Genomic DNA, 25,007 nt, shown 5'->3' on the forward strand with positions numbered 1-25,007 from the left:
TGAACAGCAAAAATGTATTAAGCGACAAACGGTTTTCCTTTCATCATTCTGTGGGGCGGGAGGGGGGGAGAGGCGAGTCAGTGCGAATACGTAAATATAGTTTTGAAGTTGTGTGTTGAGTTTGTTAAAAGATGTTATATACTCTTTCTCAAACCCTGGATGAATATAGTCTGGGCAATTTGCGCTCTGTGTGTTAATGCTGCATCAAGGCAAATAAACAGTTCCAACTTTAATACTTGCTTTGTTAAACCTTTAACGTAATATTATATCTCTTAATGTGTAATTTATGATAGAATTATAAATTTTTCAGTTCGGTCAATAATTGCATGAAAAATACTGAAACTCAACTTCTTGTTGCCCTTAGAAGTCCTTAGATAGGCAACTTCCAACGGAGATTGGATGACGGTTTTAGGCTATTGGTAATGTAGATATTTGCTAGTAAAATCGTAACCTTGAAATTTGCCTAAACTTTTTTTGATCAATTTGTGTGGCGATATTTGGTTTCCATAGGATGCTTATGAGCTCACTGTAGAAGTTGTTGATAGACTCCTGCCAAGAATTTGCCTCAATGTTCCCTCTTCAATGTAGCTTGTTTCTATGTAGTAAATGCAGAGATACCTAAAAAATTTTGTCTTTTGGATCGATATAAATTGGCGGTTTTGAATATACTCGGCATATCAGAACGTTTCACACGTCAGTCATAAACATCTGTGTCCTGTTCTTCGCGTCGCCTTTCGTGCTCTTACTGCGAAATGAAAACTGAGCGTGTGTTTCGAAGGGTCTAACGTAACGCGTCGCTTTTTGGACGGGTAGCTACGTATTAAGCACGACTGCTGCATGCGAGGAAGGACAAAAGTTTGCCGTGCGCCAACTGCCAAGTCTGATTTACGGTGGAGCGAATGGAAGCGAACACAAGCGAACGCTCGTTCGTAGACAATTCTTCAGTGTTCGCTACAATTCGCTTGTGTCTGCGAACAGAGAGGGAACGGAAGAGAACAGAAGATAAAGAGCATGGCCTATGAAAGTTGCGTTATTGTTTTTCGGCGCTAAAAATCATCACACTGGGTACAACATTATACAATTACAGCCACGATGCTAGACTCTGCCGTTCAGAGACGATTATTTTGCATGGCGACGCACTGTTTTTGGCGAAGTAAGTAAGATAGCATAGGAAAAGAAGCATTTGTGTATGTGTGTGTGTGTGTGTGTGTGTGTGTGTGTGTGTGTGTGTGTGTGTCACATATGTCGGTTGACGCTTTTCGCTGGCTTTTCATTACAACCGAGGAGCAAATTTAAAGTCACGATACTTATTACCGACAGGCAAAATAATCTGAAAAAAGGCTGGTATTTACACTCTGGTTATTAGTAACCGAAGACATTTACGTCTGTTATTGTTTCACATTTGAATAGATGCTATATGCCAGATAGTCCCTGATGTCAGATGAGTGCAATGACATGCGCGAAGCAGTTCATAAATTTGGTTGAAATACGTGTAACGAAAATAATGTCGATAAAATATGATAAATAAAATGTGAAATACGAAAGGGTAACAAAAAGTGGCCGAACAAATTTTTTGATGGGCAGTGCTTTTGCAGTACGGTGCTTTCCCACTAGGAGCGCAGAGTTTATCGTGACAAGTGTGTGGGGCCTTGTCGTTTTTGCAGTGGCTTTTTTCAGTGGACAGCGACCGGCGGTAAAATTCTGCTTTTTGCTCGGAAAAAGTAGAACAAAAAATCTTGAAATGTTAAAAACAGCGTTCAAGGATGATGCTGTGAGGAAAACTCAAGTGTCTGGGTGGTTTTTCCGTTTCAAAAATGGTGAAACGTCAATTGATGACAGACCTCGTTGCGGTCGTCCTTTCACGGTCCGAACACACGATGATGTTGAAAACATTCGTGCAGTCATTAAAGAAGATTGACTACAGACCATTGAAGAAATTATGGAGTTGTCGGCAGTGACTCGGAGTTCAGTGGAGCGTAATGTGACAGAAGATTTAGGAATGAGAAATGTGGCTGCCAAATTCGTGCCACGACTGCTGACTGCTGACTTCTGAACAAAAACAAGGGCGCGTTGAAGCTTCCTGTTCTTAGCAAAAAGAGTCCCGAAATGATCCAAACTTTTTTTTTTCAAAAATTATCACAGGTGACGAAACTTTGTGTTATGCTTACGTCCCTAAATCAAAGCAAAAATAAAGTCAGTGTAAGACTTCAAATTTACCTTGTGTCGAAAAAGCTCGTCAGATGAAATCAAACATTGAGACAATGCTGATTTGTTCTTTGGATGTGAGACGAGTCGTCCATTCAAAGTTTGTTCCCCAGGATCAGCCAGTTAACCAGGTTCTCTACTTGAAGGTTTCGAAAAGATTGCGCAACAGTGTGTGGCGGAAGCGGCCTCGTTTGTGGAAGTCGTGTGACAGGCACGCATGCATACTCATGCGCATACAACCTATCACATGGGTTACTTGATGAAATCTGCTGTACGGGGTGTCCCATGAGGAATGGTCAGTATTCAGGGATATGCCAGGAATGCTCGTTCGAAGGAAGCAAATCTGACAGACGTGGACTCTAAAACGCGTACCTGAAGAAGTACGAGCACTTGTTGAGTAGAAGAGCTGTGCTTCGCAGTAGCGAAGATGGACAACTGCTCACAGCTCTTAACGTACGCGTTTTAGAGCCCATTTTTAATAAACTTTTTTTGCTTAGAATGATAAATTTCTGCCTTACCCTTCAATACTTAACATTATCCTGGGAAATCCTGTCCAGCCGCTGTGACCGAGCGCTTCTAGGCGCTTCAGTCCGGAACCACGCGGCTGCTACGGTCGCAGGTTCGAATCCTGCCTTGGGCATGGATGTGTGTGATGTCCTTAGATTAGTTAGGTTTAAGTAGTTCTAAATCTAGGGGACTGATGACCTCAGATGTCAAGTCCCATAGTGCTCAGAGCCATTTGAACCAATTTGGGAAATCCTGTATAGTTTGTTAGAAGACAGACAGCGTGATTCCGGGTAAGTAATTTTTATTTATCATCAAAAATGTCTAACATGACAGTAATATAACAGCCATGTAATTACAGATACCATGACCGTAAAAGAGTCATCTGATCTTACATGGTTTTATTTTTATTTTAAACAGCATAATAGATCCATATTCGCACTTCTTTTCTTGCAAGACTTTATTGTGCTTTTCCTTTTTCGTAAAAATAATTACAAAACTCGCGCTTAATCACTTCGTTCCCGCCTGAAGCAAGCATTTGATGAATTTTTCGTCTTTCTCTCGTCCCCAGTAGAAGATTTGAGTGCTTTGGGAATTCTCTACCGATGATTTCACCATTTATGCTCTTTATCTCTTCTATATAATAATTCCAATCCAAAAGAAAGCAGGTGTTGACAGATGTGAAAATTACCGAACTAACAGTTTAATAAGCCACTGCTGCAAAATACTACCGCGAATTCTTTACAGACGAATGGAAAAACTGGTCGAAACCGACCTCGGGCAAGATCCTTTTGGATTCCGTAGAAATATTGGAACACGTGAGGCAATACTGACCTTACGACTTATCTTAGAAAATAGATTAAGGAAAAGCAAACCTACGTTTCTAGCATTTGTAGACTTAGAGAAAGCTTTTGACAATGTTGACTGGAATACTCTCATCAAATTCTGAAGGTGGCAGCGAAAGGCTATTTACAATTTGTACAGAAACCAGATGGCAGTTACAAGAGTCGACGGACATGAAAGGGAAGCAATGGTTGGGAAGGGAGTGAGACAGGGTTGTAGTCTCTCCCCGATGTTATTCAATCTGTATATTGAGCAAGCAGTAAAGGAAACAAAAGAAAAATTCTGAGTAGGTATTAAAATCCATGGAGAAGAAATAAAATCTTTGAGGTTCGACGATGACATTGTAATTCTGACAGAGACAGCAAAGGACTTGGAAAAGTAGTTGAACGGAATGGATAGTGTCTTGAAAGGAGGATATAATATGAACATCAACAAAAGCAAAACGAGAATAATGGAATGTAGTCCAATTAAATGAGGTGATGCTGCGGGAATTAGATTAGGAAATGAGACACTTAAAGTAGTAAAGGAGTTTTGCTATTTAGGGAGTAAAATAACTGATGATGGTCGAAGTAGAGAGGATATAAAATGTAGACTGGCAATGACAAGGAAAGTATTTCTGAAGAAGAGAAATTTGTTATCATCGAGTATAGATTTAAATGTCAGGAAGTCGTTTCTGAAAGTATTTGTATGGAGTGCAGCCTTGTATGGAAGTGAAACGTGGACGATAAATAGTTTAGAGAAAAGGAGAATAGAAGCTTTCGGAATGTGGTGCTACAGAAGAATGCTGAAGATTAGATGGGTAGGTCACATAACTAATGAAGAGGTATTGAATAGAGTTGGAGAGAAGCGAAGTTTGTGGCACAACTTGACTAGAAGAAGGGATCGTTTGGTAGGGCATATTCAGAGGCAACAACGGATCACCAATTTAGTATTGGAGGGCAGCGTTAGGTTGCAGTAGGTACTGGGAGATGAAGAACCTTGCACAGGATAGGGTCGCATGGAGAGCTGCAGCAAACCAGTCTCTGGACTGAAGACCACAACATCTCTTCTGTCACCAATATTACATTGCATCGCTCACGGAACTCAAGTCAACAACAACAACGGTATACAAGACAGCGGATGAAACCTTTCTGTGCTGCTAGTGCCGAAGCGGAGAGGACGGGAACTTCCTTTCGTGGTTCGCTAAAAGACCGGCAACCAGCGAAGCACGAGTGAACGCGAGCAAATGCGAACCGAACTTGACCGAATGTAGTTTGTTCATTCGAGCGTAGCGTTTACACCAGAAAGAAATCTCTGTTATTGTTGCACCTCTGCTTGTGTTCGTTTCGCTGTGAAGGGGGCTTTACATGCCGTATCCCCGCTCTACCAGTATCCAGACTAACTAGATGCGGTATCGTTTCTCAGATTAAATTTCTCAGAACGTTGCCAATAACGCTCACCTCATATCTAGCGCCTCTCAGTATGTTTGCTGCAGTCTGCACATAAACGCCGGGTAAAAGCCGAACAAAACTGATAAAGTGAAGGCAAGCAACGCTGAAGAATATTTCAAGGCTACTTCTTCACTTTCAGTATTGGACCATTTATTGCTTGACTCAGTCAGGTCGTTTAAATATCTGGGCGTCACGTTGCAAAGGGATATGATAGGGCGCGATCGTGTGAGGATAGTGGAAGGAGATGGTGAATGGTCGACTCCGGTTTATTGTAAGAATTTTGGAAATGTGTGTTTCCTCCGTAAAGGAGACAGCACATAAGACGTTAGTGCAGCGTAACTTCGCTGGTATTCTTACTGGGTATATTCTCTGCTGTACTTCTGTTATCCGGTAATCTACCTGTGTCAAGATCTTTCTTATCCTCCTCAGTTTTCAACCTGTCAATACATCTCATAACATTATACTTGCGGTTCTTTTCGTTTTCGTTCTTAGTTGCTGTTAACTGTTCCACATTAGTTAAACATGTCCTCTCATTTTGTAATGTTTTATACCGTTATCACATGGCTACTGACGTTGTCATAGCTCATCTGTATTATTCATTGGCTAAACCGGATTCGACAGTTATGTCATTCTCAGTAGCCCTATATCTTTCCTTTTGTTCTGTTTCCTTGTACACTACCTATCTCAATTTCACCTCCCCGACGCACACTGATTAGTAAGACAGCACGTGCCAAGAAACCCCTGGAAGACCTGCATTGCGCTTCAAGTGCGACTAGAAAGCGTTTAATACTGACTGCGGCAAATGGGAGGAGCTCGTCGAAGATCGCAGCATATGGAGGAAATTCACCAACGATGGTACGCTTGCCCTACCCATGGCCAATGTTGGATGTCGCATTGAACTGAGTCACCAACGAAAACGCTTGTGTAATGCTACTGGAATCGTCGATTGGCAAGTGTAGGCCATTGAATGACTTCTCTCGAGCTCTTTCCCAAAAGCCTCATTTTTTAAGGTGTAGACGCGAGATAAGATATTGTCAAAGCAATGAAAACTGTTATACTTGTAAAATATTGCATTAGAAACAACGGTTTTAATTAGTATACGGCTATATCCGTTAGGGGGGGGGGGAACGGAGAAGTCCGGGCAGGACTCGCGCTGCAAGCGTTCCGTAGAGACTTAATTATGTATACAGATAATAACAACAATATGTGACTCTTCAGGCTTTCCCTGCGGATATGTTGTAAATAGTCTTCACGGGTGTGCCGCCGGATGACGTTGTGCAAATCCCACAATATTTCCTCGGATCGACTGTCCGACATCATCAGGTGGTTGAACCTCGTACCTATCCACAAGCGAGGTTCAACCAGCTGATGATGTCGGACAGTTGCTCCGAGGAAATATTGTGGGATTTGCACAATGTCATCCGGCGGCACACCCGTGAAGACTATTTACAATAACAACAATAATTTCCTGTGGTTTAATGGCCTGATGCAAGTCTTTCTATTGGACGGCCTTCCGCGTCCCTAGCCAACCGGGGAAAGGGGACCTCCAGTCTGACGTGGAATCCGACCCACGCTTTGTTTCTGGCGACTTCACACACCGTTGAGAGGTGAAGGCCAGGTGGTCCGCCCGGGAGTCGATCCCACCACGTCGTGGTTTACAGGCACGCACTCTACCGCTACATACCCAGGCATGTATACAGATAGTTCATCTATAGCTTTGTGGTGGGTGAATTTGCAAGTATCAAAATATATGACGCAGATGGCCGTATCTTTTGATTCCATTGACTTAGAAGCTTAAGTTGTTTATGCCGTCAAGGGACCTTAGACATTAGAATTTCACATAAAAATCAGCTTGATACCTTTGCCCGTTCCTGAGAAAAAGGGGTCTTTTAGACGCCAATTGACGTAGAAGCTCAAATTTTGTGTACCGCCAAGGGACCGTAGACGTTAGTATTTGGCATAGATTTCAACTTGATACCTCAACCAGTTCCTGAGAAAAATGGGTCTTAACAGACTAACAAACAGACGCACAAGAAATATGAAAAAAATTCTGTGATATAACTTAGAAATAATTTTCGCATCTTTTCCTTTACTTGTGCTGTGAAACCCTACTTCTTGTCAAACTTCATGATTCTAGGTCAACTGGAGGTATACTACAGATTTTTGTGAATAACTTTGCAACGGTCGCAGGTTCGAATCCTGCCTCGGGCATGGATGTTTGTGATGTCCTTAGGTTAGTTAGGTTTAACTAGTTCTAAGTTCTAGGGGACTAATGACCTCAGCAGTTGAGTCCCATAGTGCAAAAAAAAAAAAAAAAAAAAAAAAAAAACTTTGCAAGCATCGAAATGTGTGACATAAATGGCCGTATCTTCTGAGACCGTAGACATTCGTACGTGACATAAATTTCAACTTATTACGGTACGCAGCTCGTGGTCTCGTTGCTACCATTGCGGAGTCCCGGGTTCGATTCCCTGCTGGGTCGGGGTTTTCTCCACCCGGGTACTATGTGTTTGTGTTGTCATCAGCATTTCATCATCATTCGGTAGACGAGATTGGACTGTGCAAAGATACGGGCGCTGATAACACGCATTTGATCGCTCCACAAACCAAACATCATGGTCATGATCATCACATCATCATCATCATCATCATCATAATCATAATCATAATCATCAACGTAATACCGCCAACCGTTCGTAAGAAAAATAGGTCTCAACAGTTGGACAGACAGATTGTCAGATGAACAACAAAGTGATCCTATAAGGGTTCCGTTTGTATCGGCTGAGGTACGGAAACCTAAAAAAATAGAGAAATTTAATGTATAATGTTATTCCCGTCTTTCAATGCGAGTGAAAGGCAAAAGCCAATTTAAAGACAGGAAGCACGTCTGTTGTTTATTCCAGCGTGCATAGATTTTCGCGGAATGTTTTAGAATACATGACGGTGTCGCATTAAACCCGTCCTTGGATATGTCTGTACAGAGAGACTGGAGCTCTTTGAAGCTTCCACGTAATAAAGGAGTAAAATATTATCGGCTGTAAATATCGTGATTGGATGCTGTCGAAGTCGAAGCGTAATGTCTAAAAACGGTACATCCGTCTACAAGGAAAGCGATGTTATTTCTCTGCGTAATTTCGCAAGTTGCGTTCTTTCTTTTTTTTATATTGTTCTGCATAGATTTCCCTCTGGCGCTCGGCGAAAGTACAGAGCAAGTTGACCTTCGACTCAGTTTATTTGAATGCATGATGCACAGGTCGTAAATTCGTAATTCCCGTCTTGCAGATGGAAACGTTGCAGTACCGTAAAACTGCCACACTCAGTCTTGCCACTGCCCGTCGGATTAGCTGCACATCGATGTGGAGCTGACTTAATACTTATGCACACACACACACACACACACACACACACACACACCTGGAGTGGTCTTCAGAGGCTCGCAACCCATGACTAATTTTCACTTTTTCCATTATCGCCTCGTTTGCGATTCCCGATTCTTCACACAGAAATGATCTTTGACTGTTCAAATCAAATGGCTCCGAGCACTACGGGACTTAACTTCTGAGGTCATCAGTCCCCTATAACTTAGAACTACTTAAATCTAATTAACCTAAAGACATAACACACATCCATGCCCGAGGCAGGATTCGAACCTGCGACCGTAGCGGTCGCGCGGCTCCAGACTGTAGCGCCTAGAACCGCTCGGACACAACGGCCGGCGATGTGCCACTGTGTTCGTGATCGTGCAGGCTTCTTTGAGCACGCCACTTCCGCCTACCCAGCACGAATCCTTTCGGCGTTGTTCCCCTTCAAATACAGAAAAAAAGTCCACGCGATCTGCGTTGCCTTGCTGTTAGCGTTGCCATGCAGAATACCTGGCAATCTGTGGCTAAGGCGGAGGTTTTTTGAGGTTTTATGAATTCGAAACGCCCGCGTTTCAGTGAGCTTCCGACCTCAAAACATAGAGCTGCTACCAGACTGCCGGGAGGGGTTCTGGCCAAGAACTCGCCGCGGGACTTACAGAACCGGCAACGTCTTCTATCCGTAGAGGCTTCACATCCTGCCTCGACTCCAGCCGCTAAAACATTGGTCGCCCTCGCATCGCTATGCTTCCTCAAGGAAGAAGAGAACAGTTTATATTTTTATCTGAATTTACCGGCTGCCGCCATCTTGAGTAAATTAAATGCTCTTAAAATGTGCTGTAACCAGACGAAACGGTAATCGTCAGTCAGAACTGTGAGTCCTTTGATTGCTCTGAGAGAAGGCTCGTCATACTGCAATGCACTTCTTTGACACGGGTTTGCATAATAAGATACGACTATTATTGATTGTCAAAGCATCATTTGATGCACTGATTAACAAGATGTTCCCTTGCAGTATACAGTTCCACATTTAAATCAACAGGTCCATCAGAATCTTAAACTATGTCGCTGGTCCTAGATGACGATGTGACCATGTCTGCTATAACCGAAGTCGCGAAATGGGGCTGCGCTCTTGCATGCTGGATGTATATTGACCTCAGTGTGATGGCGCTGCTGTTGCTGAGAGGGGAGGTGTGGTCTTTAGGAATGCCTCCCATACTTCATTGCGGACTGCAGCGGGCCCTCGCTGATGTCTGTGGCATCGCTATGTGTTTCCGACTTTGCTCTGGCAACGCGACCTGTGTACGATCCCACATGATGATCACGTCTGAATTCAGATGCAGGAATACCATCCCTCAGTATGTGGGAGAACTTTGTGTATGAAGGTTTCTTCTTTCCTCTGGAACTTTTAATTTGGTGTTAATTTGCATTCAGTGTTGGGGGGCCTCGAAATAAAATTGGTAACCCGTCAGTAATTTCAAGATTGGCTGTCATTAAGAATGGGTCCAGAACCTGCATTGATAAGCATTGATTATTAATTATTCGGAGCTTGTCTCTTTCGTACTGACCTCCTGTAATATTTCCTTTCTTAGCCACCTACGTGTGCTAGACTCGTCCCATATTGCAACTTGCAATAGTTTCCGATTGCAGGGGGAAGGGTGTTTATGTTCGGCCTGAAATTGGGCAGCCGTGCTTTCCCTAATCCTCCTAAATGGGTGGTGTTCGGAGACGACTAGGTTGAATTTAAGGGCGAGTAAATTCCCCATGTACGCCTCCGTCGCTGAGTACTAGGCACGGTTAACTGCTGTGTGGGAGACCTGTCTCAGACTTCTGGCATTGCCAGGGGATTTTCCGTGGTGGAAGGACTGGAACGGGATCCACTAAGCCTCGCGATGCCGATTGAGGAGATACCTGAGTGAGACGTAGCGGCACCAGATCTGCTAACCCGACAACCACCAGGAGAGCAGTGTGCTGGCCTCGTGTCCCTCCATGCCTCTTTTCTATTAGAGGACATATTCTGTACACCATGAGCTGCACTTCTAAGAACACAGTAAGAACAGAAATGAGATCAAATTCGAAAAGAGCGAGCAAGTATAGAAAGATAAGTTCACAACCTTATCATACTGGGGTCACATTTCCGACAAAGTAAGTCGTTTGTTTCGAAAAACTAGGCTGCAAATTGGCTTAAAGACAGAGAACGATGTAATATCACGTCTTGTATACAAAGAACCAAACGTATAACACGTTAGGTGTGGGTAAAGTGCCGTGTATGAATGTGATAAATTTTATGTTGGGCAAACTGGGAGGAACTTCAACATGAGATTTAGAGAACAAATTAGTCTTCGTGAAACCAGTCCCCCAGCATTCAGTGCTCATTTAGAAGAATAAAAGCATTGTGCTAATGACATTAACATAAACCTTAGCGCTGTCCATAAAGCAGAAAAACGCAGACTATTTAATATTATAGAAGAAATTCAAATATACACCCACAAAGCAAAACAACCAGACAACATACTTAATGAGCAGAGTTGCGGAATAAGATGTGTAAAAAAAATTTAAACAGGGTTTTAACCGAATAATTTTGTTTTGGAATCTATGCCCTGCATGTAAAAATGTCCAGTTTGACGCGATATGTTGGATTATTTTGCAAAAAATGGCTCTGAGCACTATGGGACTCAACATCTTAGGTCATAAGTCCCCTAGAACTTAGAACTACTTAAACCTAACTAACCTCAGGACATCACACACACCCATGCCCGAGGATTATTTTGCAGTTTTATATATTGTCGATGTATCAATTGTCGAAAGATTGTAGTTTAGATACATGAATCCATGTCACAGATCTATATAAACATGATTTTTGAAGTAACAAAAGACAGGTAATATATACTCTTTGACCTATCAGTTGCATGTATACACTATATGAAACTTTTGGCAAAAGTTATCAAGAATTGTCACTGCCTAAGATTTGAAAGCAGTAGTGTACTTGACAAAGTATATAGTACGCGACAGGACAGATTTTAGATCCTATCGTATTAACTGATACGCACGTCATTGCTATAGAGATACATAATGGAAGTAGACTTATATTACTGGTAGTGTATGTACAGTTGTCATTTTGTTCCTCTGTAACAGATCCCACTGATGATGGGTTATAAACTCGAAAACCGATTTTGGGAAAGAAGCCATTCTAATACAGCTAATGGTATGTAGAGAAAGTCCTGTAATAAGCATATGGGAGCTCCGGAGCAAGAAGCCCTCATGGTTTTCATACCTCATTTCTGTGACGCCACTGGCGAAGGATGACACGGCAGTTGGCTGGGCGTGCCCGTTTGGCCCATCTGTGCTTTTATTTTTCCAGTTTCCCCTTAAATTAAAATAAGAGTGAGCCATGAAGGTCCAGCCAGAAGGCGGCGCCTTACCGGTGCGTTCTTAGTAGGTGTAAGAAATGTCCGATGAGAATTTCTGATTGGCTGAAAGGCCTTTATGTTAAATAATTTCTTGGAGCGGTTCCTGAGCTCGCGAAGTCGGGAGCCCTTGTGGAACTGACTTGGCAAGTCGCGAGACTAGAGGGGCGGAGTTTGTGTTTTAAAGTAGTTATTGTTATTTCAGAATTCTGGAGTTCGTAATACTTCGTGATCGAAAAAGTTACTTTTGCAGTATGGAAAGCTTACAAAGCATTCGAAAGTGAATTCACGTGCATCGTATGTCGAATCCTGCTTAGGTACTTTCCTGCTTTTCTCTGTTAACTGTTGCATGTTTGTCAGGCTGGGCTTTTTCGATAAAAAGCGGCCTCATGGCAGAGCCTGGAGGCTATAGCAGAGCCTGGAGGCTATAGCAGAGCCTGGAGGCTATAGCAGAGCCTGGAGACTATAGCAGAGCCTGGAGACTATAGCAGACTGGAGGTGGTGCTGAACTTGCCTAGGATTAACTGATACCAAAAATTTCATTTGGTTCTTTACAAATTTGAGTATGAAGTTTTTGTGTGACTTTTTTTTCATGTTGGTTTTACATCTATTACTGCTGTGTTGTGTTTGTTATCGCGATGAGTTAGTACCCATTTGGAGCGAATGAACCGAACTGTTAGCGCTGAACGTATTCTGGTCCAGTGGTCGCATGTCGGAATATTTTCTGATGATATTCAGGTAGCTACAGGGTTTCCAATTATTGACTGAGAGGTGTGACAAGCTTAGCGCTGTTTCTCTGGTCGAAACAATACTGGCGTCCCGTGGTTAGAGGTGTAACGATTTAATGCCGTCAGTACTTACGTTCCGTTGGGGCCACAGCATTGTATACAAGAGTAACAAAGGTGAAATCTACAAAATTTGCTGTAATAAGGTAATATATTTAATATTTTACTCGGCAGGCCTATTTCGTCTTAATTGCCATTGTCAGGTGACCTACGTAAATAATATTGGTTAGATTATCTACACGTAGATCTTAGCTGTTTTATGTTTAGTTTTAAATGGATACTTTTATCTAGTTGGAAGTGACGACCATATTGCATGTATAGTAAATTTTTTTCTGTCAAGTCGTGGCAAGTGTATTACTTTTTGTAGTTGCTGAGAGGCACCCACATGCCTTGCTCATACTGTGGCATCAAGTAGTCAGGTCTGCAAGATGAGTGGTCTGCCAAGCGAGTGGATTCATCCTTATTTATCGAGTAATATGAACTCTCGTACTCTGAATTAAGTTACAAATTATCCTCCTGTATGAATAATACGCAACGGAAACGCACATCTGACTATCAGTAATTTACAGAACTCTGACTGTTCACTACGCACTGGCAATACCACATTTTCTTTTTGTCTTTTATTTAACGGCTTTTATCAACACGTGGCCAACGCACTGAATATGAATGGCGCACACATTATAAATTCGGGACATCATGACAACATACAATTCGAAGGAAAAGTCCACCAATCTTTCTCTTGTCACTATCTTATTTATTCCGATAAATTCTCTAACCTAAACACACAAATTCTATAACCTACAACAATAACACATAAGAAATTCCGCCCAGTGGGCATGGCTTTACATTGGTGAATCTCTATATTATGGTCTCGTAATTATTTAACGCTACAGTGCACCTTCTGGATAGGATGGTGGATCTTTTATTATTTCTCACACTTCGACTCTCACAATCATCATCACGAAACTTTCCTCCAGACCGAGCGGTACCGAAGGAACAGGCATAACCCACTAATCTTTTGAAACTACCTTGCTACTCACCCATGCAAACCACACATACCCAAATTACATGACATACACCACACTACGACATGGAATACAAAACACTAAATAGTCACAACACTATCACTTTCCGCTTTCCCACTTCAATTAGTATTTATCCCAGTTTCACACGACACTGCCCCACTTTGTAATTCTACTTTCCTACTATGAACTCTGGAGATATTTGCACGTCTTCCTGTGCAATGTAAGCTAAGTGGCGTTGCAGGATAGACGGCCGACTCACCTTGCTTCTCTCTCCGAGTTTGAATCTAGCGCACACGGAATCATATCACGCAAAGTAATATCTAGAACGTATTCACCACGTGGAAGTACTCGTCTCTAATTTCAAGTCCAGCACACGCCATTTCTTAAATATTTCAACTTATGGTACACACGCTATTTCTTAAATATTTCAACTTACTGTACACACGCTAGTAATTCAGCTTAACTTAAGCACACGGAAGTATTTCAACTTATTGCTACACGTGATTTCATTGTGACCGTTGGTCACTTCCGAAGATTACTACAATCCCTTTAATATTACCTGCCTGACATCTAATTCTCCCCACAAAAGTTCCTGAAATAGAGAAATCATTATTTCAAACTACTCTTAAATATTCCACATGCATACCATGTCTCCACTCTTTCGTCTTTACGGAGCACAACTAAAACAGGTCTTAACAGCACAAGATCCAGCGGCAGAGTGCTGAAAGATGGCCGTTCTCGAGGTCCTCTCGCACCTCTGCTGAAGTGGGGGAGCACCTTGCTACCGTATTGGTCAGCCACATTTCAGGCGCTCAAAGCTAAGGTAAATTTCATCTCTTTGGTCCAACCAAAGGTGGCCAAAGGATCGTCTCAAAGATGATCATATATTCACATTCACTATCTGCAGTTAGCAGATGACCATACATTCATTCATTTCACAGATCTCACCAAACTGGATGTAGGGATTTGCTTTGTGGGAGTGCACATGTGATCAATTAAATAAATAAATAGTCATTCTTTCCCACACTGGTATCCGGCTTCGCTGTATTAATTGAAATTGAGTTCTTTTACAAAAAAAATGTGTTGTTCTGACAAAAATAATGAAGCATGTTGTACCTATTTTAAATGTCTGGCGGTACTGTACACTTTCATTGCAAAACGTAAAAAATAATTTTTTGACAGACATTTTATTTACTTTGTAAACATTCAGGATCGTAGTAAAGAACTGTCAGAATATTGAATTGTTCAACATCTGTCAAAAACGTATTTTTTACATTTTGTAACTGCAAAAAATGTGATTCTTACCAGGGCAGAAAAACTTTACATTAGATGCAATATGGTTGTTGCTTCCAACTAGACGTAAGTACCAGTGTAGATGCAATCATAAAAGAGTCACGATTTACGTATAGATAATTTTATCAATGTTATTTCCACAGGCAATTAAGCCTAAGTAGGCTTATCGTGTAAAACATTAAATATATTAAACTTCCTGGCAGATTAAAACTGTGTGCCGGACCGAGACTCGAACTCGGGACCTTTGCCTTTCACGGGCAAGTGCTCTACCAACTGAGCTACCCAAGCACGACTCACGCCCCGTCCTCACGGCTTTACTCCTGCCAGTATCTCGTCTCCTACCTTCCAGACTTTACAGTAGCTCTCCTGCGAACCTTGGAGAACTAGCAATCCTGAAAGAAAGGATATTGCAGAGACATGGCCTAGGGGATGTTTCCAGATTGAGGTTTTCACTCTGCAGCGGAGTGACCGCTGATATGAAACTTCCTGGCAGATTAAAACTGTGTGCCGGACTGAGTCTCGAACTCGGGACCTTTGCCTTTCGCAGGCAAGTGCTCTACCAACTGAGCTACCCAAGCACGACTCACTAGTTCTGCAAGGTTCGCAGGAGAGGTTCTGTTAAGTTTGGAAGGTAGGAGACGAGGTACGGGCAGAAGTAAAGCTGTGAGGACGGGGCGTGAGTCGTGCTTGGGTAGCTCAGTTGGTAGAGCACTTGCCCGCGAAAGGCAAAGGTCCCGAGTTCGAGTCTCGGTCCGGCACACAGTTTTAATCTTCCAGGAAGTTTCATATCAGCGCACACTCCGCTGCAGAGTGAAAATCTCATTCTGGATTAAATATATTACCTAACTGCAGCTAATTTTTGAGCTTTCATTTTCGTTATATCTTATAAATTAACACGGGTCCACCAAAAAACTTTTCCGATTAATCTGCGGAGCGCGTCGTATACGGCCAGGAGGGCGCGGATCCATGCCGCGGACGCGGGTGTAACGTCGCGCGGCTGCACGGTAGCCTGGAGGTACGAAGGGGACGTTTCACTCTCACCGACGGACATGTATACATCCCGTCACGTGTCGTTTGTGTTAAGAGCTCACCACCGTTTCGGGGAAACGTCTGAACAATAGTGCGCGTGACCAACCTGCGGAGGAGTTCTCGGTCGAAACCACCGCCCACGCGTGACACCTCACGTGACGCGACGTGCTGGCGCTTCGCTTTCGGCGTGTGCCGCGGATGAGCGCGCGTGCCCGCATCGCTGCCCGCCTTTGCCGTGTCGGACCGCCCAGCCACCGCGGTCGGCGAGAGGTGGGCGGGGGGAGGGGGGTTTGCTCTGCGCGCTCCGCCGAGCGTCCTCCCACCCTCCGCGTTGCGAGCAAAAATAAAGCAGCGGCCACGGCGGGGGCGGGCCGCTCTGTTTAGGACCTCGTAACGTGCCGGGGTCGCCGCGTAATTACGTTCCGGCGGCGAAGCGGCTCGCCGCGAATGACCGCCGCGTATTGCGGCGCCTGTCTTGGGGGGCTGCAAAACAGGGATAGCCCATCCTCCACCCTCGTCACTACTTCACTCACATACTATACTGTGCCCGCCGCGAAGTTGGGAGGAACTCTCACTGTTCTCTTCCCAAAGACAATGTTCTCCAAGTACTGCATTGCACTTCTCATCTACAGCCTGTTCTGTTTATAGGCTCTGTACGCTAGCCACGACAGCCTACCAGTGATTCCTGCACCTCCATCAGTGTTGAGTTTCTCGCCGGAGGCGTGAAGTTCCTTACAAGACTTCAAGCAGCGACGTTGTATTATCTTCCTTGTACCTCATTATTGGTGCAAGACTTGTCACCAGGGTTGCCACAAGTGCTGGCAATCAGGGTATATCAGGAGATACAAAACGTTCTGGAAAGTTCGAAAAAAAGCACTGGGCAGTCTCGTTTTTTGGCTCAACAGATGAACTGGTGTTTTTTTACGCAATGTCGCTGACTGGACGCAGCCGAGTAACTGCCGAGTGTCGTGTACACCCTTACTACCCCATCCTTCCTTATGTTATACTATGTTCTTTTATAGTTCTTGTCCGATCTGGCACATTATGTCGCCTGGAAAGCTCATAAATGCGGAGTGGGAGACGGAGAAAATCTTTTTGTTATTTCGAAGTTCAAGTTACCTCTGTTCTGTACCATTTCGTGCGAAATAGTAAGGAGAGGTGAGCTGCACAGTCGTGCAGCAACTATCATCTTATGAAAGCTGGGCAGGAGCGGAAGTGATTAGTTAATAGGTAACTAACAGAAGATTAATTTAACTTGTATTTTTCCATACATGCAAAGACTTATTACAGATGATGCAACAAGAAACAGAGTCCAGCTGTCGGTGACACAAAGAAGAAGCACCAACATAGGTGTCGTAGTGAAGTGGCTCCACGCGCAAGTGGTTTGAGTTGCTGCCATCGGCCATCCTATATTGTGGTGGCAGAGGCTACTGGGGATATGGCTCAGGGGGGCTGCTCCACTGGGTCCTCTGTTTCCATCACTGTTGGATGGAAACTCACAATTCCGTTGCCAACTGTGATAGGCCATGGCACAGTATCGATACATAGCAGCACAAATTCCTTAATAAACACAGAAATCACTTAACTAAAATTGGGTTTAATTTAAACAGCTGTTTCAATAAACTTCAGGCAATAAATCTTGTAAAGGAGACAATAACTTGATGTTCATTAAACCATTAGAATTAATAATAGCCGGCCGTTGTGGCCGAGCGGTTCTAGGCGCTTCAGTCCGGAACCGCGCTGCTGCTACGGTCGCAGGTCCGAATCCTGCCTCGGGTATGGATGTGTGTGATGTCCTTAGGTTAGTTAGCTTTAAGTAGTTCCAAGTCTCGGGGACTGATGACCTCCGATGTTAAGTCCCACAGTGCTTAGAACCATTTGAACCATTTGATATGCACCGCATTTCTCGATTTCATTAATTATTCCAATCTAACATGTATTTATACGACAGTTACGGAAAATCGTTCTCGTAACACCCTTTTCCATACATCGTGACTGAGAGGTCACGGATAAACCTGGGTCATTGTCATGCAGTTTAGGTGATACAGAGCTGCAGCATACTTTAGCAGCGGCGCCAATTTAAGCGGTTAGTTCATTACTTGTTCTTGGATGGCATGCACAGAAGTGAAGCGGTTACGATATACTTTGTGCACAAAGCGGCGATCCTTCCTTGTGGTGTGGCCAGATGTAGTTCTCTGGAATCCTGAAGACGAATCTGCCTGCCCCCATATCCCCACGTCGGGTGGCTCTCACATGCAAATGCCCCAGAGATCTGGATACTGTACGATTCGAACAAAATGGTTCAAATTGCTCTTTGCACTGTGGACTACTTAAACCTAACTAACCGAAGGACATCACACACATCCATGCCCGAGGCAGGATTCGAACCTGCGACCGTAGCGGTCGCGCGGTTCCAGGCTGAAGCGCCTAGAACCGCTCGGCCACAGCGGCCGGCTGTACGATTCGACAAGGTGGCCAAATGGAGATGGACAACGAGGCCACTGTCAAACTCTGTCAAGTGCTGATAACGCTATCTCATACGAGTACACGACATCTCCGTATACTTCAGTGATCACTCAACATCTGACGCTATTCACGGCCCTTGTGTACCTACCCTATCAGAACTGGCGACACTAAATACGAACAACACTAATTCGCTCTGATGGCCAATCTACCTGTCACAGAGAACTGTGCCTATAATCATTTACATATTCACCGATGGTGTGCATGTCTAATAAATTTCACTGGCACCTGATTATGTCTTCTGGGCGCTTCACTTTTTTTGTCAGGCGGTGTATTTTAATTTCACATGGATGAACGATGTTATACGTGTGAAATGATTGAAATTTTATTTCACACCTATTGCTTGTGTAATTAATCAATAACACGTTCAGTCAGAAATAAAGGTCTGAAAATCCTGTCAAGTTGTACTGGCACTGCAAGTCATTACGAGTTAGAGTACACCAGTAACGTGTTCAAACAGGAATAATACTTTGAAATACGTGTCAGGCTGATCTGTAAATACCACACAATACTTGTTATGTAAGGTGTAATTAATAAACCGCTAACGTTCGGAAAGAAGATCCTGAATTGCGTATGTGTCAACTGTAAATAAATTTGACTTTTACATGGCATAGTTTCCACACCATTTTCATTTTCAGTCAGGGAACAGGGCTAGGTCTCTCTCTCTCTCTCTCTCTCTCTCTCTCTCTCTCTCTCTCTCTCTCTCTCTCATATTTTCTTATTTTTTTTTGACTGTCCTTCCCTTGAATCAATTTAGTATTTCTGTATTTCCTTACTGTACCGGAGCTGAAAGTGTTTCTTCATAATGCCCTTCGAGTCTCAGCTTTCAGTTTCATCATTTGTTTACCGCACATCGCATCGTGTTTCACGTATGGTTCGTGAATCAGACACTGGCTTCTCTTATGTGTGCACACCTTAAATAAAGACTTCTCTTGCACTGTGTTTGGTACCAAGACGACTAGTTCTTTGGAGCCATTCTTTCTGTCCAATTTCCTTCCAACAAGCGGGGGAAACCCCTTATCTTTGTTGCTATTATAGCATTTAGTTCCGGTTGGATATGGGAATTTAACTGTCGCTGCGTGTAATAATAGGCGAACAAATTGTATGTGGTTACAAGCACAAGCGCCTCTCGGTAAATTAGCCCCCCGGTGATCACGCCGACGATGAAGTCTGGTCTGGAAACAATGCGGATCTGCCAGTTAGTGGAGTCAGTGGGCCATGGAAGTTGGTTGAAAGTGAACTTGTTTTAAAAACTGTTTTGGAAAACCTACTTATTACGCACTGTTAATCACTGGCAAAAAAAAGTTATTAGATTTTCGAATGCCTACATTGTTGCAGCGGCAAATCAGAATACCGGCAACTAATTATATCTGATTTTCGGGTTCGTGTCCGGATCCGACACACAGTGTTAATCTGTCACGTGGTTTTAAAATAGTACTGATTCCGCTGGAGGCGGAGAGATTCATTCTGTCTGCATCACGTGCTACGAAGGTTGACCGTTACTTAAGTTTTGCTCGAAAATGCAAGTATTTGGTTTGTGTTTCCGAAATCCCAGAATGAAAAGTGTCAGAGCATATGTTTATTTGGTGTGCCTCACTGTTACGCCGAGTTGAGATAGATTAGTTGTATCTCTCGTTCAAGACGAGGAAAAGGCAAGACGAGAAGGGATTGCTGTAATGTCATTCAAGAACCTATCCCAGAACTGGTCTCAAGGACCTGCTGGAGACAGTAAAATGTAAATGGAAAGTAATGGATTTGTATTTCCATCTATCTGCTCTTTAATACGAAGGCAATGCCGTCAACAGAGGCTGCGGAAATGAATGAGCATGTCTAATTAGGAAATTAAATAAAACGAAAATTGAGAAACGTAACTGATTTCTCAGTAGAATGTAAGGGTAGATCGTCGGCGCTTGGCATGTATTTTGGTTTTTGATTTATCTGTTGTTTTGTGCAATACTTGGAGAGGTTGTGCCGAACGTAACTGATTTCTCGGTAGAATGTAAGGGTAGATCGTCGCCGCTTGGCTTGTATTTTGGTTTTTGATTTATCTGTTGTTTTATGTTAATACGGTCTGACGGAGGAGATAGAGAAGATCCAAAGAAGAGCGGCGCGTTTCGTCACAGGGTTATTTGGTAACCGTGATAGCGTTACGGAGGTGTTTAATAAACTCAAGTGGCAGACTCTGCAAGAGAGGCGCTCTGCATCGCGGTGTAGCTTGTTCGCCAGGTTTCGAGAGGGTGCGTTTCTGGATGAGGTATCGAATATATTGCTTCCCCCTACTTATACCTCCCGAGGAAATCACGAATATAAAATTAGAGAGATTAGAGCGCGCACGGAGGCTTTCAGACAGTCGTTCTTCCCGCGAACCATACGCGACTGGAACAGGAAAGGGAGGTAATGACAGTGGCACGTAATGTGCCCTCCGCCACACACCGTTTGGGTGGCTTGCGGAGTATCAATGTAGATGTAGATGTAGAATGCTGCGGGTAGCTCAAAATTTTGATTACAAACAAATGTAGGAACATTTTTCCTAACAGTTTACAACTATGCCAGGGACTAGTTGGGCATACCCTAGGGACGAGTTGTCATAAGCTGATATGCGTAGGGATACTTCGGCAGAGCACAGCAGTCTTTGAGGGAAAACAATTTATTTTATCAAACCTCGGGGTAGCTTCCTGTACAAAGCATGAATTATTGTTCAAAAAATAAATTCCCCATGAAGGAATAATACTTGAACAAAAATAAATTCTAGTTAAATATAGAATGAGCTGAGTTGTACGAAAAACAATGCATTCTTCAAGAAAAATAAATTCTGCTTATTATCATGACTGCCTATAGTTATTCAAATAGAATAATGAGCTCAATATTTTGAATCAACCACAAATGTTGGCGTTTGGCGCTCGTTTATTTGAACAGGTTGATTCATTTTCCCGCCACGCGGTCTAAGGCGTCTTATCATGGTCCGCTCGACTCCCCCCGTCGGAGGTTTGAGTCCTCCCTCGGACATGGGTGTGTGTGTGTGTTGTCCTTAGCGTAAGTTAGTTTAAGCTAGGTTAAGTAGTGTGTAAGCCTAGGGACCGATGACCTCAGCAGTTTGGTCCCATAGAACTTACCACAAAATTTCATTTTCCGCGCAATTTTACGTTTGTTGTATCCAACTGAATAATTCTCGTCTGGGCATCTTACGGTGGAGGACATGCAAACCTCATTGCCATCGCTTTCGACAATCTTCGTAAGAAAGAAAGATGGAAGAATTAGCTGTATCGTCTCGTCGACATCGAGGTCATTGCAGTCAGAGTACAGGCTCGGAGTATTTTAAGGATGGGGAAGGAAATCGGCAGCACCGTTTCAAAGGAACCATCGTGGCATTTAGGGAAATAAGGGAAAACCTAAATATGGATACCTGGACATGTATTTGAACCGTCGTTCTCCCAATACGAGTCCAGTGTGCTAACCACTGCGCTACCTCTCCCTGTAATCTTCTCAGTATACTGGCGGGGGATGGTACTTCATCAAAAGAAAGTCATTTGCGTGGAATTCAGGGTGATCAGGACGCCCGGGGGCCCTTGAGGTTGTGGGGGGTTCGTTGTTGATCTTGTTCGATCTGGCCTGCTGGCATATTTTTTAGATGCTCCGGGATTCGTGGGAACGGCGGAAAGAGAACCCTCACCATCGTCTAGGCATGAGGCTCAGGGTGAGATCTCTTCACCAAGGAGATGTTTTTCAGGCTCAGAGCTATCACTGAGGAAGTCCAAGCTGTCGTCGCTTCCGGCATAGCTAATATCTGTCACGCCGTCGTCAGAATCCGAAGAAGAAAATTTAAATCGACGTTTTCTGGGAAATTGTTTCGTCTTCGACTTGTCAGCCGTTTCGTTCTTCTCGACTGTACGTAGCGTTTTCTCCTTACTGGCCGTTTCAGCACGGTTCTACCTTTGACGGGACTATCTGTTAGAGTAACAGTAAACTTCCTGTTTTGGACATGGTCTGGTTTCTGTCGTGGCCTGACTGTAGGGAAAGGGTGAATTTTCTCTGAAGTGATGTGTATTTGTTCATTTTTTACAAAAATGATTTTTTTCTAATTAATGGTAGTGAAGGTGTTACTTGCCGTGGCGACAACTAGCCCCACGGCGATCTCAGAAACGTAGCGGATCGACGCAATCCCAAAAATCAGAAACAAAAATCATACATACTCTTTCGAAATCCGCCATTAATGGCACATCAATTCGATATACAAGTTTAGTAGGAGGGAAAAATCTACAACGAAAAAATTTACGCACCAATCAGAAAAACGATCAAACTAGGGTCCTTCCTTCCTTCGTAACGCTTCCAAGCGGACTGAAGTTACGGTGGATGTGGCACCTTTACATACATTCTACAGTAGCACGATGACAGCGATGGCAAGAAATAAAAGCTGTGTGCCGACTAGCTTCTTATGCTAATTAACCTCGGTCTCCGCTACTACTCGGAGAAAGCATTGATGGAGTGTTTAGACTGATTGTGGAGACTGCTTCCGCTATACAGGTAGCCTACATCACGTGGAGATAAAAGATTCACGACATCAAAACAACATTTCGTGACAATTGGTAATACGTTAAGAGCTGCGGATCTTACTTTGTCGTTCGAACCCAGCGTTTCTATGTCCATGGCCGTAGAAAAACTACCGTTTGAAAAGCAAAAATTAAACACTTTGCTTTTGAAATTTTATACCCAGCGAAAAGAGAACTACAGTGACATAACTCTTGTTCGTATTTACAGTCAAGGTTATTTGCCCGTTTCGTCGTATAGGAAAAAATATTACAAACTCCAACTGCCTGTTGGGATATCCTTTATTTAACTCTGTCACTTGCAGGAAGTGAATATTTATCTGTTAGTTATCTCCAGTTATGTCACCCAGTGGAACAGGCACCGAATTCGCTACAGACCTGGACTGCATTAAAATTGCATTTTTCTTGAAGTAAAATTGCGTTTAGTTGACACATTTTTATTAACGTTGCGCAACATTTCAACAACTTAAAACCATTTACCGTAACCTACCTTAAACCTACTTCCAGGATTGTATACGGATTAAAGAAAGAGATGAAATATGGTTGTTAACAAACGCCCGACCACAGACATTTACGTGTATCGTGATTTCCCTTAAACGGGTAAGTTAAATGCTCGGATGGTTGCGTTGAAGACGACACTGCCTATTGCCACCTATGCTTACCTAATCCGAGACTGTGCTTCGTGTCTCAGACACGGCGGTAGCCACCTTCACCTGTATGTTATCAAACTGCTGGATTCGAAAGCTGTTGAATGTTGCAGACAGTGATGAAGTGAGCGAAGTGACGCTCCCAAGACTTCACCCATTCCTCGAAAACGTCGGTCGGGTAGATATATCAGGATTTTCTGTGGACAATCAAGCCGTTATACGAAAGCGCACGCTGGCAGCACAAATATTGAATAGAGTCAACGCACAAGCACTCTCTGCAGCAAACTTGGGAAAGTGATGATATTAATAGCATCGGGACTTTGGGCGGGGGGAGGACGACGGTTCAATCCCGTCTCCGGCCATCCTGATTTAGGTTTTCCATGATTTCCCTAAATCGTTTCAGGCAAATGCCGGGATGGTTCCTTTGAAAGGGCACAGCCGATTTCCTTCCCAATCCTTCCCTAACCCGAGCTTGCGATCCGTCTCTAATGACCTCGTTGTCGACGGGACGTTAAACACTAACCACCACCACCACCACTTTGGGCGGAATCAATGGCGACGAGTGAAAATGTCCGAAAGAACAGGCACCACGCATTCAATTAACTGATTGGCCGCGACGGGCAATGAATCCACCACTTTCAGCGCGTATGCACTTTTACGGTGTATCCCCAGCGGGAACCTAAAATTACCGAGCGTGGAGGGACTGCAGGAAGGTGGCGATTGGTGGGAATGTGAGTCAGCCGAGATGTACGCTGAGATAGTCCGCGCATTTGCGATAAACACTGTGTCCGAGTGGCACAGTGGCTAGCTCAACTGCCTAGTTAGCGGGAGATCCGGGCTTCGAGTCGCAGTCCGGCACACATTTTCACTCGTTACTGCTGCTTCTGCAGAAATTCCCGATGCAGCTCGTATCATTAGTTCCTTTCCTCCCCTTCTTCCGCCCCCTTCAATTTACGCAATATGTGTCACAGCTGCGGTTGCCGCGCATTCGTATAATCATGTAACAAGTACTGTGGTTCGACAGAAGACACCGACTATAAGCTGTTCACATTAAAGGTATGCGCGAGTCAAGTCAAGGACCTTTACAACAGAATTGTCTTAAATAAGGAAGGGAGCAGTACAGCCGCTTAAAAATGGAACTACAAGTCCTGATAAACTAAACAACATCCTACCCCACTCGTCTTTAATAGTACCGTACAAATTAATGGGGAAAGCACAAATGACCATGATTTCAGGTGCGTTTTTCCGGATGCATCCGAAGCACCAATTATGTCATGAAGGCTAGAAATTTAGATATGAGCGTACCGTCTATACCAAGGTCATTGGAAAGGAGCTCTAGCGCAGTAGAGAATGACAGGGAAAGCAATTGGCGATAGCCTTATGTAGGAATTCCGATATTGGCATGGATCGATG

At 43.6% G+C, this 25,007-nt stretch overlaps 1 protein-coding gene and 1 non-coding gene across 2 annotated transcripts in view; one reads left to right on the top strand and one right to left on the bottom strand.

Moving 5' to 3' along the window:
- Positions 1–25,007, top strand: part of LOC126419684 (unconventional myosin-XVIIIa) — a 1,310,501-nt gene that overhangs the window by 406,678 nt on the left and 878,816 nt on the right. The window lies entirely within an intron of this gene.
- Positions 15,066–15,140, bottom strand: Trnas-uga (transfer RNA serine (anticodon UGA)). The gene has a single exon. It is a non-coding gene; the product is annotated as a tRNA-Ser (tRNA).

This window comes from Schistocerca serialis, chromosome 9 (genome assembly GCF_023864345.2).
Source record: "Schistocerca serialis cubense isolate TAMUIC-IGC-003099 chromosome 9, iqSchSeri2.2, whole genome shotgun sequence".
Classification (NCBI taxonomy): Eukaryota; Metazoa; Arthropoda; class Insecta; order Orthoptera; family Acrididae; genus Schistocerca; species Schistocerca serialis.